Consider the following 16,016-nt stretch of genomic DNA (forward strand, 5'->3'; position numbering starts at 1 on the left):
AGGTCCTGTACGGGCCTTTTTGGATAAGGGAAATGTTCGACTGCTGCCCTGGCTAGCACATTCTCCAGATCTCTCACCAATTGAAATCGTCTGGTCAATGGTGGCCGAGCAACTGGCTCGTCACAATACGCCAGTCAGTACTCTTGATGAACTGTGGTATCGTTTTGAAGCTGCATGGGCAGCTGTACCTGTGTACGCCATCCAAGCTCTGTTTGACTGAATGCCCGGGCGTATCAAGGCTGTTATTTCGGCCAGAGGTGGTTGTTCTTGGTACTGATTTCTCCGGATCTATGCGCCCAAATTGAATGTTAGTGTAATCACATGTCAGTTCTAGTGTAATATATTTGTCCAATGAATACCCGTTTATCATCTGCATTTCTTCTTGGTGTAGCAATTTTAATGGCGAGTAGTGTAGATCTTTTCGCGGGGGCTTTGATTCCCTTTATTTCATTATGATTATCGTTTTTCCCTATGTAGTCTGCATCAACAAACTATTTTTGTATTCGGAGGAGAAAGATGGTGATTGAAACTTGGAGGGAAGGTTTCTCCGCAACGAAGAACACCTTTGTTTTAATGATGTCCACCGCAAATCCTGTATCATGCCTGACGCTTTCTTCCTTATTTCTCGATAATACAAAATATGCTGCTCTTCTTTGAACTTTCTCGATGTACTCCGATAATCCTATCTGTTAAGGATCCCACACCGCGCAGCAGTACTCCAAAAGATGACGGACAAGCATAATGTAGGTGCTCTCTTTAGTAGATCTGTTGCGTCCTCTAACTAGTGTTCTGCCAATAAAACGCAGTCTTTGTTTCGCCTTTCCCACAATATTTTCTACGTATTCTTCCCAATTTCATTTATTCGTAAATTCAATTCCTAGATATTTAGCTTAATTTACAGTCTTTAGATTTGACTAATTATTCGTGTAACCGAAGTTTAACGGATTCCTTTTAGCAGTCATGTGGATGACCACACGCTTTTCATTATTTAGGATCAATTTCCAATTTTCACACCATATAGGTATCTTTTTGAAGTCTTTTTGCAATTTGTTTTGACCTTCTGATGACATTACTAGATGATAACCGACAGCATCATCTGTAAACAACCTAAGTCGGCTGCTCTGATTGTCTCCTAAACTCTTTAGATAGATAACAAACAGCAAAGATCCTATAACACTACGTTGGGAAACGCCAGAAATCACTTCTGTTTTACTCGATGACTTTCCGTCAATTACTAGGAATTGTGAACTCTCTGAAAGGAAATTACGAATCCAGTTACATAACTGAGACAATATTCCATATGCACGCAGTTTGACTAAAAGCCGCTTGTAAGTTACAGTATCAAAATCCATCCGGAAATCTAGAAACACGGAATCAATTTGAAATAACTTGTCAACAGCAGTCAAAAATTCGTGCGAGTAAAGATTGTTGCGTTTCACAAGAACGATGTTTTCCGAATCCATATTGACTGTGTGTCAATAGACCGTTCTCTTCGAAGTAATTCATAATATTTGAACACAATATATGTTCCTAAATCCTGCCGCACATCGACCTTAATGATATGGGTCTGTAATGTAGTGTATTACTCCTACTACCTTTCTTGAATATTGATGTGACCTGTGCAAATTTCCAGTCTTTGGGTACGTATCTATCGTCGAGTGAGCAATTGTATATGGTTTTAAAGTATGGAGCTATTGCATCAGCATACTCTGAGAGAAACCTAATTGGTATACGGTCTGGGCCGGAAGACTTGTTTCTATTAAGTGATTTAAGTTGCTTCACTAGTCCGAGGAAATTTTTTCTTCTAAGTTACTCATGTTAGAAGCTGTTCTTGATTCGAATTGATTCTGTGGTGAAGAAATTTCGGAAGGCTGTGCGCAGTAGCTCTGCTTTAGCAGCACTGTCATCAACAGTGCATGACACAGACATATTCACTTCAGAAACGTGCTGAGACAATGCACCAAGAGAACATACACCTCAAGACAGCTGCACATCCAGAAGATGCAAAGTTTCAGCTCATAATGAGCAAGAGGTCTTCTTCCCATACGAATATCTGGATTCAATGGAGAGACTCAACAAAACGACACTGCATGACATAGCCACATTCGCCAAAAAGTATACAGGCAGTGCCTTTACGAATGCAAAGTATCTTGGCAGGAGTTCAGTATCTCTAATTGAGGGGAGTATGCAAAGCTATATGTGGACAAGGATGTACGCATGCTTACAGATATTTTCTAGATAATGTATGCATGACCATATACAAGCTCGATCCTGCATCTACTGTACTGTGCCATGGGATGCAGTGTCGAAAACGACACGTTTCAACATCGAAAAACTGACTGTTGTCGACATATTGTTCTTTTTCGAACGTGGAATTTTCTGGGAAGTTCTACAGTGTGTCCATAGGCACGCCGTGGCAAATAACTTGCGATTTGGTGAGCATTTCTAGGCATCTGATGAAGTGAGTCACACAAAGTACCAGGATGTTAATAACTTATATGGGCTTGCCATGCAACAATCTCTGCCTTTTGGAGGGTTCCGGTGCCTGCCCAATAGGGAATTCGTTAGGATTACAAAATTGTTAAGGCTTTCGTGGCCACTTGTTGACAAACTGCCTATTCTCTTCTGTCTCAGGTTCTTCGGCCGACGTTCATTTAATGCTTTTTCTGACGTTTCGCCAGCACGAGTGGCTGGCATTGTCAAAGCTTCACCCTCCATTGCCAGTTCACCACCGGCAATGGAGGGTGAAGCTTTGACAATGCCAGCCACTCGTGCTGGCGAAACGTCAGAAAAATCATTAGATGAACGTCGGCCGAAGAACCCGAGACAGAAGCCAATAGGCAGTTTGTCGTTAGGATTAGATAAATTCACCGATATGGCAGCGAAATCTGGTGCAGCATCTGTCCTGGAGGCAGACCTAGCCTATCCTAATAGTTTGCATGACATACACAATGATACACTGTTCCAGAGGTCTAGTTACAGACAAAAGTTCCATCCCCAACCTGGTGATGACACTTTGGGGTAAACAGATGTGCATTACGTACTATAGAAATCTCCAGCAGTGTCTCAATTTGGGAATGAAAGTGATTAGAGTCATCCGCACTATCTCATTCATGCAGTGATGCTGGCTGAAGGTATATTGATGTTAATATCAAGCAGAGGGCACTCACAACGTGCGAATATGAAAACGACTTTTTAAATTAATTATTAACGCTATTTTCGGGAAAAAGCACTGGAATATCTGTGAAACTACTGCAAGATTAAAATAGCATATTGGCTGGATGGGCGTTATGGCCTACATGATTATATCGCCACGCCATATTTTAAATGGGCCACTATCTTCAATCAAGGATTAGTCGTTCTGGAGACGGCTAAGATTTTGGAACGTTCACAAAACCTGTCTGTATAGATATGTGTATACTAGACCTTTCCAGGTTTCACATGTACCATTTTCATTATGTTATTTGCGAAAACTCATTTTGCATATCCAAAGTTTTAACCAATCGAGTAAGTACTCAGTTCTTTGGTAGAACGAAACTGGTAATCATACACTGGAATGTAAGCTCTAAGATCAACTACAGTCCTTTTACCCTTTTATTCTGAAACACTAAAATTCACTCTGAGTCTCAGTTTCGGGCATATACAGTTCCAAATCCGAAGATGAAGTTTTGTCTGTATGCGTAAAACTATTCACAGATATACCAAGCAGAGTGAGGAATCAGATGCAGCAAAAAGACCAGTAAGAAATAATAAATGTTTAACGGCAAGCTCCAATAGAAATTATGGTCAGTTTCTCGCTAATTTTTAGGCAAAATAGAACTTAAGCGATTTCGGTGGTCTACGGGTATGAAACTACAGGGGACAGTAATGCAATACGTTACGCTTTGCCTTATTACAATTAGAATTTAATTTGAGAAAATGACTACAGTATTTGTGTTCTGGTATGACATTGTTTCTAATTTACCCACGAGACACTACTATTGCTGAAAACAATTTTGAATATAGAGGAAAGGTGCCTATTATGGGAGAGTTCCCTAATGTGGAACAGTTAGGTCTGACAAAAGTAAGTGCCCGAGTCAGTTGGAACTTAGTTCACACAGCGGCGGGAGTATACGGTATGACAGTAAGAACTTTACAGAGCTGGACATTGTACACAATCCCTGATTGTAGAGGCTCTTAAATTTCAAGTTTTTTAATGTATGTGCTTGTAGGGCTTTAATATCTGAAGTTGAGTAGCTGTTGCAACAATATTGGTATGATTACATTCTTCACAGAACATAGTCGTTGGGTCACTGCAAACCGAGCAGTGTAACTACACTCCTGGAAATTGAAATAAGAACACCGTGAATTCATTGTCCCAGGAAGGGGAAACTTTATTGACACATTCCTCGGGTCAGATACATCACATGATCACACTGACAGAACCACAGGCACATAGACACAGGCAACAGAGCATGCACAATGTCGGCACTAGTACAGTGTATATCCACCTTTCGCAGCAATGCAGGCTGCTATTCTCCCATGGAGACCATCGTAGAGATGCTGGATGTAGTCCTGTGGAACGGCTTGCCATGCCATTTCCACCTGGCGCCTCAGTTGGACCAGCGTTCGTGCTGGACGTGCAGACCGCGTGAGACGACGCTTCATCCAGTCCCAAACATGCTCAATGGGGGACAGATCCGGAGATCTTGCTGGCCAGGGTAGTTGACTTACACCTTCTAGAGCACGTTGGGTGGCACGGGATACATGCGGACGTGCATTGTCCTGTTGGAACAGCAAGTTCCCTTGCCGGTCTAGGAATGGTAGAACGATGGGTTCGATGACGGTTTGGATGTACCGTGCACTATTCAGTGTCCCCTCGACGATCAAAAGTGGTGTACGGCCAGTGTAGGAGATCGCTCCCCACACCATGATGCCGGGTGTTGGCCCTGTGTGCCTCGGTCGTATGCAGTCCTGATCGTGGCGCACACCTGCACGGCGCCAAACACGCATACGACCATCATTGGCACCAAGGCAGAAGCGACTCTCATCGCTGAAGACGACACGTCTCCATTCGTCCCTCCATTCACGCCTGTCGCGACACCACTGGAGGCGGGCTGCACGATGTTGGGGCGTGAGCGGAAGACGGCCTAACGGTGTGCGGGACCGTAGCCCAGCTTCATGGAGACGGTTGCGAATGGTCCTCGCCGATACCCCAGGAGCAACAGTGTCCCTAATTTGCTGGGAAGTGGCGGTGCGGTCCCCTACGGCACTGCGTAGGATCCTACGGTCTTGGCGTGCATCCGTGCGTCGCTGCGGTCCGGTCCCAGGTCGACGGGCACGTGCACCTTCCGCCGACCACTGGCGACAACATCGATGTACTGTGGAGACCTCACGCCCCACGTGTTGAGCAATTCGGCGGTACGTCCACCCGGCCTCCCGCATGCCCACTATACGCCCTCGCTCAAAGTCCGTCAACTGCACATACGGTTCACGTCCACGCTGTCGCGGCATGCTACCAGTGTTACAGACTGCGATGGAGCTCCGTATGCCACGGCAAACTGGCTGACACTGACGGCGGCGGTGCACAAATGCTGCGCAGCTAGCGCCATTCGACGGCCAACACCGCGGTTCCTGGTGTGTCCGCTGTGCCGTGCGTGTGATCATTGCTTGTACAGCCCTCTCGCAGTGTCCGGAGCAGGTATGGTGGGTCTGACACACCGGTGTCAATGTGTTCTTTTTTCCATTTCCAGGAGTGTATGTGGCTATGTTTAGAGCGCAACAGGTTTGTTCTTCATATACGATAGTTTGAGTAGCCTAATAGGTGCAGTATCTCATATTAGGAGACGCTATCTCGTAATAGGATAACTTCACCTTGTTACCTTAGTAGCTGGATTCATACTCAAATTTTTGATAAGCGGTTCGACAATATAGTGAACTTTGTGAAGCCATCTGGTGGTGATCCTGTTTTGCTAATATTTGATGGGCATCATATAACATTTCTTTAACAGACAAAGCAAGAGAAAACCATGTCCACATCATCTGTTTATAGCTCCATTCCATGCATAAAATGCAATCTCCTCTGTGGAATTAATGACACCGTTTAAAACGCACCATCCCCAAGAAATAGAAATCTGGTAGGAAAATAACCCACGTCAAGTAGTACCTTCATTTTCATTACCAGGAACGGTCAACTTCAAAGCAGGAAAAATGCATTATGATACGAGCGGCCTGTAAGAAAAGGGACTCTTCCAATGTAACAGGCATGTACGTAGAGACAACGACTTTGAAATACAACAGGAGTTTGACGTACAAGATGCAGATTTTGTGTGTCCTGACTGCACAACAGGAGTTTGACGTACAAGATGCAGATTTTGTGTGTCCTGACTGCACTTCGGTTGCACAATAAACGCAGAAAATGCTGGAGAGGCAATAAGAACGAGAGTATTATTGGTTTAGCGTTTGCCTGTTGTTGTATTGGTCGATACCAAGCGTTTTCTCTGATTGTCTCATATTAGGACGCCGTTTCCATTTCGATTTAAATGGGCTTCTTTGTGATTTTCTTCACATTGGCATGTATCACGTTTTAAGTGGAACGAATTCAATAAATAAAATACGAAGTGCAATGGATTCTCGTAGATTTCCCATTAACAAACATACTGCTACACTACTGGCCATTAAAATTGCTACACCAAGAAGAAATGCAGATGATCAACGGGTATTCATTGGACAAATATATTATACTAGAACTGACATGTGATTACATTTTCACTGAATTTGGGTGCATAGATCCTGAGAAATCAGTACCCAGAACAACCACCTCTGGCCGTAATAACGGCCTTGATACACAAGTTGGCTCTGAGCGCTATGGACTTACCATCTATGGTCATCAGTCCCCTAGAACTTAGAACTACTTAAACCTAACTAACCTAAGGACATCACACAACACCCAGTCATCACGAGGCAGAGAAAATCCCTGACCTCGCCGGGAATCGAACCCGGGAACCCGGGCGTGGGAAGCGAGAACGCTACCGCACGGCGATACACAAGTTGCTCGGCCACCATTGACCAGACGTTTTCAATTGGTGGGAGCTCTGGAGAATGTGCTGGCTAGGGCAGCAGTCGAACATTGTATCCAGAAAGGCCCGTACAGGACCTGCAACAATAGTGTAGGCTCGATTGCAGCACCTGACACCAATCACACAGGACCGAAATGACGCGTGCTCAAAAGCGAGTCGCGCAACTCACAGCAGTTTCAGTTTGCCTCAGGAATAGCTTTCAGTTGTCGCCGATGAAGGACGCCTTGCGAATCGGCAGAAGAGGCCAAGCCGGTTGCTTTCCTGCCATACTATACAGCAACGAGAAGCAACTTAGTACGTATGCTGCGTAGATGTGGATTGAGGCCTATGTTCTTGCCTGCCCCCAAAATATGAGATATTCTGCGACCCGTTAATGAAGCTCTTCATGTGTCCGGTGTGTGTATGTAGGTCAAAATATTGGCAGATCTTCGGAGTGTTGTACTGAACATAAAGACATATTAAACCGAGGGAGCTTGAAAAGTCTACCACAGTTGATTACTGCCTGGAAAATAGACGCAAAATACTGTTGGAAAGCCGGCCGCGGTGGCCGTGCGGTTCTGGGGCTGCAGTCCGGAACCGCGGGACTGCTACGGTCGCAGGATCGAATCCTGCCTTGGGCATGGGTGTGTGTGATGTCCTTAGGTTAGTTAGGTTTAAGTAGTTCTAAGTTCTAGGGGACTGATGACCTCAGATGTTCAATCCCATAGTGCTCAGAGCCATTTGAACCGTTTTGAACTGTTGGAAAAGACGAGTGTCTTATCTTATGCCTCAATATATAGGAATTCTGTTATAAAGAAGGCAGCCGATATTTGAATAAATATGAACAATTTTAACAGAGGCCAGGATACACATTTAGTAATGCAAGCTGATGGGTTTCGGATATCGAAAGAAAGCAAAGCCAGATGACTAGCGCCTGTAGGAAGGCGGGAGCGGCAGTTCAAAACGTGGAGGCGGCACTTCGCTGCCCTAACTACGAGTCGGGGACGAGCAACGAGTCTGTGGACTGCCATGTAAAAGATGCATATCGTGCTGGTTCCGAGAGAGGCTTTTCCTGCTTCTTTCCAAGGCCTCGGATGGATGGATAAATAGCTGGAACTATTCTGGAATTTGTATATATCATCGCCACCAAGAAATGACAGTCGAGCAATTCTGCCTGCAATTCCACCTACCAACATGCAGATGCCACCACATTGCGCAATCATTGCATTGGAATGCTATAATGATGTACAGTGAATGATCAGCTTAATGGATGTGCTAATGTGCTGAAATATAAGGTAATTTATATCTGAATTTATGTACCTACCTTGACTGTTCTCCTCATCATAACACCTCTCAGGGTCCTCTCCGTTTGAACTTAAGTGATTACCGAGTGTCCTTACTGAAAGTACATTAAAACCCAGTTTTCTAATTAATGCCCCCTTTGAACATAGTAAAGAGAAAGTTAAAGTTAATGTGGCAAGAGAGTGAGTTAAAGTTAATGATGATTGCTGAAATAATTTTCCTAGTAAAACTGCTTATTATTGTGTTGTTGCCAACTTTAAATTAAAATTTCTCAAGACTGAGGCTTATAGAGTTTTGCTTAGGAAATGATCACATTACTGCCTGTTGTTAATCGCAGAAAGTGAGTCAGTATCTTACATAAATGTTAATTTTATGTCTCACGGTAGTAAAAGTGGAAAACTGCATAGTAGGAAATTATATGTTCATGATTACTAAGTGTTTGTCTCTCTTGTGTATTATAAGTGCATATTAACAGTATAACAGGATCCACAGTTTGTCTAGTGTGCTAACGCGAGATAACAAATAACGGAAAGATCTTTATTTATGAAAATCATAATTATTTATTAGAAAAAGTGATAAGTAACCTGTCAGTGAATTTCAACTAACTCTCATTTTAAATAGTAAAGTATTTAACTGAGAGAGACTTAACCTAAACCTATGTCCAATTTATGATCCTAGAGGGAATGTTAATGGTAGTGTTATAAAGACCACTCAGTTTGTGTAAGCCCTGAAAGTGATAGTGTTTTTCTGTACCTGTTATAATTTTGCAAATAGTTTGTGCTGCTCCAACTGTTAGTTTCAATCTTACCGTAAACATATGAGTGTGTCAGAGTTCATTGCACTCGCGTGTGGCCAAGTATAGGTTGTGTTTAGCCATTAAAGTTACTAATAACTATTTTCTTGAACGAGAATGTTAATCATTCTCTTGCCTAGTTAGGCTGGCGACCGTTTTCGTTATCCGTTAAACAGTGCAGATAGGCAATATTTTGTTTGTCACTGTTTAATTATTTACGTAATTCTGACGTTCATTTCCGATAAGCCATCTCCGTTAGGAATAACACGGTCAACATAACAAAATTCCTCTCAGAGGGTAACACTGCTCTGTTGCTTTATACCATAATTGCTATAACAAAATAGTTTTATTTCACAACCTGTTTCCAGCTTTAAGGTTATGGTACAGTAGTAGCAGACAGCGGAAGTGTTATAAGCTGCGCAACTTGCCTTCTGAGTACGAGTCATTTCAGCTCTCTGTGACGTGCCAGATGTTGCAATCGTGCAATTGTATGCGGGGCGTGCCGCTGCGAAAGACTCCGAGGGCACGAAGTCGCTTACGCTAGTGGATTTCCCCATATCATCGCTCGAATGAGTCCTCATGCGTCTCTGCTTCTCACTTTCTTACCGCGTCAACTACCCACAACACCATCAGGCGGTACTCAATCTGTCGACAGGCAGCGGTCATGATGTTTTGGATCATCAGTGTATGTGCAGTGTGCTTCTTTCTCAAAACATGACTTATGTGATGCATCCAGCTTGAAACTCTCCTCATCAATGCCATTAAATGTTTGTTTGTTTGACTTTATGCCTGTGATTGAGATCCGAGTAACGTAGAAGTAAATATCCTCGGAGTAGTGAAGCAACTTAATAAAACCAAGTCTTCTGGTCTGACTGTATACCAGTTAGGTTCCTTTCCGAGTATGCTGATGCATTAGCTCCATACTTAACAATCATATACAACCGTTCGCTCGACGAAAGATCCGTACTCAAAGACTGGAAAGTTGCGCAGGTCACACCAATATTCAAGAAAGTTAGTAGGCGTAATCCACTAAATTACAGGCCCATACCGTTAACGTCTATATGCAGCAGGATTTTAGAGCATGTATTGTGTTCGAACATTATGAATTACCTCGACGGAAGCGGTCTATTGACACACAGTCAACATGGGTTTAGAAAACATCGTTCCTGTGAAACACAACTATCTCTTTATTCACGTGAAGTTCTGAGTGCTATTGACAAGCAATTTCAGATCGATTCCGTATTCCTTGATTTCCGGAAAGCTTTTGACACCGTACCACACAAGCGGCTCGTAGTGAAATTGCGTGTTTATGGAATATCGTCTCAGATATGTGACTGAATTTGCGATTTCCTGTCAGAGAGGTCACAGTTTGTAGTAACTGACGGAAAGTCATCGAATAAAACAGAAGTGATTTCAGGCGTTCCCCAAGGTAGTGTTAAAGGCCCTTTGCTGTTCCTTATCTGTATAAACGATTTGGGAGAAAATCTCAGTAGCCGTTTTCGGTTGTTTGCAGATGACGCTGTCGTTTATCGACTAATAAAGTCATCAGAAGATCACAATAAACTACAAAACGATTTAGAAAAAATATCTGAATGGTGCTAAAAGTGGCAGTTGACCCTAAATAACGAAAAGTGTGAGGTCATCTACATAAGTGCTAAAAGGAATTCGTTAAACTTCAGTTACAAGGTAAATCAGTGTAATCTAAAAGCCGTAAACTCAACTAAATACCTAGGTATTAGAATTATGAACAACTTAAATTGGAAAGAACACACACAAAATGTTGTGAGGAAGGCTAATCTAAGGCTGCGTTTTATTGGCAGGACACTTAGAAAATGTAACAGACCTACTAACGAGACAGCCTACACTACACTCGTCCGTCCTCTTTGAGAATACTGCTTCGCGGTGTGGGATCCTTATCAGATAGGACTGACGGAGTACATCGAAAAAATTCAAAGAAAAGCAGCACGTTTTGTATTATCGCGAAATATGGGAGAGAGTGTCACAGAAATGATACAGGATTTGATTTAGAAATCATTAAAAGAAAGGCGTATGTCGTTGCGACGGAATCTTCTCACGAAATTCCAGTCACCAACTTTATCCTCCGAGTGCGAAAATATTTTGTTTACACAGACCTACATAGGGAGGAACGACCACCACGATAAAATAAGGGAAATCAGAGCTCGTACGGAAAGATATAGGTGTTCATTCTTTCCGCGCGCTATACGAGATTGGAATAATAGAGAATTGTGAAGGTGGTTCGATGAACCCTCTGCCAGACACTTAAATGTGATTTGCAGAGTATCCATGTAGACGTAGATGTAGATCGTGACCATCAGTATGTCCTGGAAGGCAACACCGAGAGCAACCGTGCAAAAATGTTGCCATTTAGAGCGGTTTCATTCTGGATAAACTGGATTCTACAGCTTCTGGAGAGCTACAGAAGAGCGGCAGTAGTTAATTTTCTGCTGCGTTCAAATAACAGGTACATCACGAAGTGCGAGATAAATGGAGCGTTAACTGGAAACGTAAACCAGAGCTGAAGTATGCGATACAGCACTATTATTGTGGGCAAACCTTCTAATTTACGTACAGATTCATCACGAAATTCTAGCGGTATACAATCCTAATGCAATGCTGCGAACAAACAAAGCGAAACGTTGACAACGTTTTGACCAAGGCTGTATGGAACTAAGTGGTTTTGGTCGGAAAGGCGGGAGGAAGGTGTGATTTCCATCTTTTCGGCAAACTGAAAAAGATCTGTATGGAAAGAGATGGGGATGTTCACACAGCGGTTCTCGAATGGTTCCCTGACCGAGTAGCGGATTTGTATCGTCGAGGAACTGAACGAGTGGCAGGACGTTCAAAAATGGGTAAAATGGCTCTAAGCACTATGGGACTTAACATCTGAGGTCGTCAGTCCACTAGACGTAGAACTACTTAAACCTAACTAACCTAAGGACATCACACACATCCATGCCCGAGGCAGGATTCGAACCTGCGACTGTAGCAGCAGCGCGGTTCCGGACTGAAGCGTCTAGAATCGCTCGGCCGTTGTTTACATATACTTGGTGACTATGCTGAAAAATTTGCACTTTCAAGTGAACTGCAGCGCTCAATAATGTGTATTTTCAGCGCACGTGAGATGATCGAAAGGCGAAAATGTAGTGCGATTATCTTCATTGAAACAGTTTGAATTCATTGATCACGGCGGCCACTATGTGGCTCCATTTTCTGTACATTATCACACAGTGTCACCGTGAACGCTAACAGACCGATTCTACTTACTTTTAATTAGTAAACTTCTAAGAATAATTTTTTCAAAAAATATTTCCCCTACTTTTTTGTTCTATTTAAATCAAATTTCGGAAACTACTCCGCCTACAATAGTGGTACTGAATTTATTTTAACATCCCAAAAATATTTCTAATATAAGTATTTGTTTCTTAGGGAGCAATCTTGTATTTCTTCTATAAGCTTAATTCGTTCGTAATGTTCATAAATCGTAAGAGGTCTTATGATAAGCGAAAAACCTAATACGAGAAAATTATACTGGTGTAGCTCTGTAAATTATATCCACAAATATTTCCGTAATTGAGCCTATTCACAACGAGATTCTTGGAGAAAAAAATGTTCAAATGAGTGTGAAATCTTATGGGACTTGACTGCTAAGGTCATCAGTCCCTAAGCTTACACACTACATAACCTAAAATATACTAACGACAAATACACACACCCATGCCCGAGGGAGGACTCGAACCTCCGCCGGGACCAGCCGCACAGTCCACGACTGCAGCGCCCAAGACAGATCGGCTAACCCCGCGCGGCGATTCTTGGAGAAAATGACCGCAAAACATAGTCATTTGGCTGTAATTAAATTGCAGTACTTGGGATATAACAGTAGCAACTCTTTAAGTGGAGCCGTGTTCTAATATCTTTTCACAACGTACAGATTCCCTGTACTAATTTCGGCTTGTTAAGTGGAAGGAAATACTATAACCCACTGTTTAAAAAGATTCGTACGATTGTATTGTGTGACGTTGTTTGATGCCAGTCATGGCGGTGATGATAACGGAGAGGCTGCTTCACAGTAAGTTAAGATTCCTAAGCACAACAAAAGAAGAGAATATTGTCACACTTCCCGAGCAACTCACGATCCACTGGTAAGTTGGGTAAAACGAAGCAAAGGCATGAAATTACAATAAAACATGGATAAGAGTCAGTTAACATCTATTCCACTTTCCACACTAAAAACAGATGACAAACATTAGAGCTGATGATAGAAGCTTTACACGAAGGAAGTCAATTATACGTGATACGCTAGAATTTAAAATTAACTCACTATGATCTTCAATTACAGGACGACGATAATGTAATACTTTATGTCATGTCATAACGCAATAAGAGATATAGAAAAATTGTAGACTTTGTAACAGCGACGAGCATCGCTCGGAAAACTGAGATGAACGATTGCTTGCGTGTATTGGTATCTGAAGCGTGCATTTCATTTGAATTAATATAGTTCGGCAAGACAAGAGCGATGAAATATCGAGTGATGCCGCTATTAGCTTTGAAGCTAGAACCGCAAACACAAATACCTTGAAGCAGTCGGCGTGCTGAGGTATCGCCTGATGAGTTGACCGTTGACAACAGGGAGAACACGCGCCGACTCTCCTCTGACACCTGCCCACCGATAGCAGATAACACTCTTATCAGAATCGCTCTCCTGTTTCCACGACACGTAATCTATGAGTGCAGTCCTTATCTTGGTCCAGCAAAAGACGGGCAGGAAATTGACGCACGCTGATACCACCGCTCACTAATGCCCTTCCTTCGCGCAGGTCACGTTCCGTGCTAATGCGGAACATTGCTTACAGAGAAAAGAAAGATTTTTCGTGACAACACAGAGCACCATAATCAGTATTCACTAATAAAAAGTATCTTCGTGTCATATCGTCGATATGCAGCAGGATTTTAGAATATATATTGTGGTCGAACATGGGTTTAGATAACATTGTTCCTGTGAAACACAACTAGCTCTTTATTCACATGAAGTGCTGAGTGCTATTGACATGGGATTTCAGATCGATTCCGTATTCCTGGATTTTCGGAAGGCTTTTGACACTGTACCACACAAGCGGCTAGTAGTAAAATTGCATGCTTACGGAATATCGTCTCAGTAATGTGACTGGATTTGTGATTTCCTGTCAGAGAGGTCACAGTTCGTAGTAATTGACGGAAAGTCATCGAGTAAAACAGAAGTGATTTCAGGCGTTCCCCAAGGTAGTGTTGTAGGCCCTTTGCTGTACCTTATCTATATAAACGATTCGGGAGACAATCTGAGCAGCCGTCTTCGGTTGTTTGCAGATGACGCTGTCGTTTATCGATTAATAAAGTCATCAGAAGATCAAAACAAACAGCAAAACGATTTAGAAAAAATATCTGCATGGTGTGAAAAGTGCCAGTTGACCCTAAACAACGAAAAGTGTGAGGTCATCCACATGAGTGCGAAAAGGAACTCGTTAAACTTCGGTTACACGATAAATCAGTCTAATCTAAAAGCCGTAAATTCAACTAAATACCTAGGTATTACAATTACGAACAACTTAAATTGGAAGGAAGACAAAGAAAATGTTGTGGAGAAGGCTAACAAAAGGCTGCGCTCTATTGGCTGGCCACTTAGAAAATGTAACAGACCTACTAAGGAGACTGCCTACACTACGCTTGTCCGTCCTCTTTTAGAATACTGCTGCTCGGTGTGGGATCCTTGCCAGATAGGACTGACGAAGTACATCGAAAAAGCTCAAAAAAGGGCAGCACGTTTTGTATTATCGCGAAATATGGGAGAGAGTGTCACAGAAATGATGCAGGATATGGGCTGGAAATCATTAAAAGAAATGCGTTTTTCGTTGCGATGGGATCTTCTCACGAAATTCCAATTACCAACTTTCTCCTCCGAATGCGAAAATATTTTGTTGACACCGACCTACATAGGGCGGAACGATCACCATGATAAAATAAGGGAAATCAGAGCTCGTACGGAAAGATATAGGTAATCATTCTTTCCGCGCGCTATACGAGGTTAGAATAATAGAATTGTGAAGGTGGTTCGATGAACAATGTGCCAGGTACTTAAATGTGATTTGCAGAGTATCCATGCAGATGTAGGTGTAGATTGTGACCATCAGTATGTCCTGTGCAAAAATGTTACCATTTAGAGCGGTATCATTCTGGATACACTGGATTCTACAGCTTCTGGAGAGCACTTGCCAGAGCATTCATTCAACGAACATAACCATCTTATATGCTTCGAGATGGCTTAAATTTTGAGTAATTGGAAAACAAAAAAGTACCCACACTACTTTTGCATAATATTTCAAACGCTGCACGACAAACGAAATGGAGCCCTAAAGATTTGTTTATAGCCTCAAAATAAATAAAAACAATTGTACATTTTTAGTTGTTGGCACGTACATGCCTGCAGTATGCGAAATCTCTGGGTGACAGTGGCGTAGTCTGCCGAAACAAATGTACCAGGTACTGCTGAAAAAGAGCATTGGGTGGCTAATCGTTCTCTGCATTACATTGGGAACAACAAACCATGCTGAGCTGATGGAAGCGCTCGGAAACATTGCATCATCATATCACACAGTGGTTAACTAGTCAAACAAGTCTAAATGCAGAAGAAAGAACTACCAGGTTGTGTATCCGTGACGATCTGGCGGTTGTAAGATAAGCGAGGACTGGGGCGTGAAGATGGCACGCCACCATTGGTGCTATAGTGGAAAAAATTAAAATTAGTCGTGGATCAATGTTCAACACATTTCGACATTTTGAACATGACAACGTCACCGCCCACTCAGCGGTAATTTTGTAGTTGTCACACA

General features: G+C 42.6%; 1 protein-coding gene across 1 annotated transcript in view; it reads right to left on the bottom strand.

Moving 5' to 3' along the window:
• The window catches only part of LOC126249550 (uncharacterized), a 102,412-nt gene extending 93,986 nt beyond the window's left edge, over window positions 1-8,426 (bottom strand). Inside the window, exon 1 of the mRNA XM_049951214.1 lies at window positions 8,362-8,426. The gene's annotated coding sequence lies outside the window, so the exon portion shown is untranslated. The remainder of the gene's footprint in view (window positions 1-8,361) is intronic.
• Window positions 8,427-16,016: the final 7,590 nt, after the last annotated feature.

Source organism: Schistocerca nitens, chromosome 3 (genome assembly GCF_023898315.1).
Source record: "Schistocerca nitens isolate TAMUIC-IGC-003100 chromosome 3, iqSchNite1.1, whole genome shotgun sequence".
NCBI lineage: Eukaryota > Metazoa > Arthropoda > Insecta > Orthoptera > Acrididae > Schistocerca > Schistocerca nitens.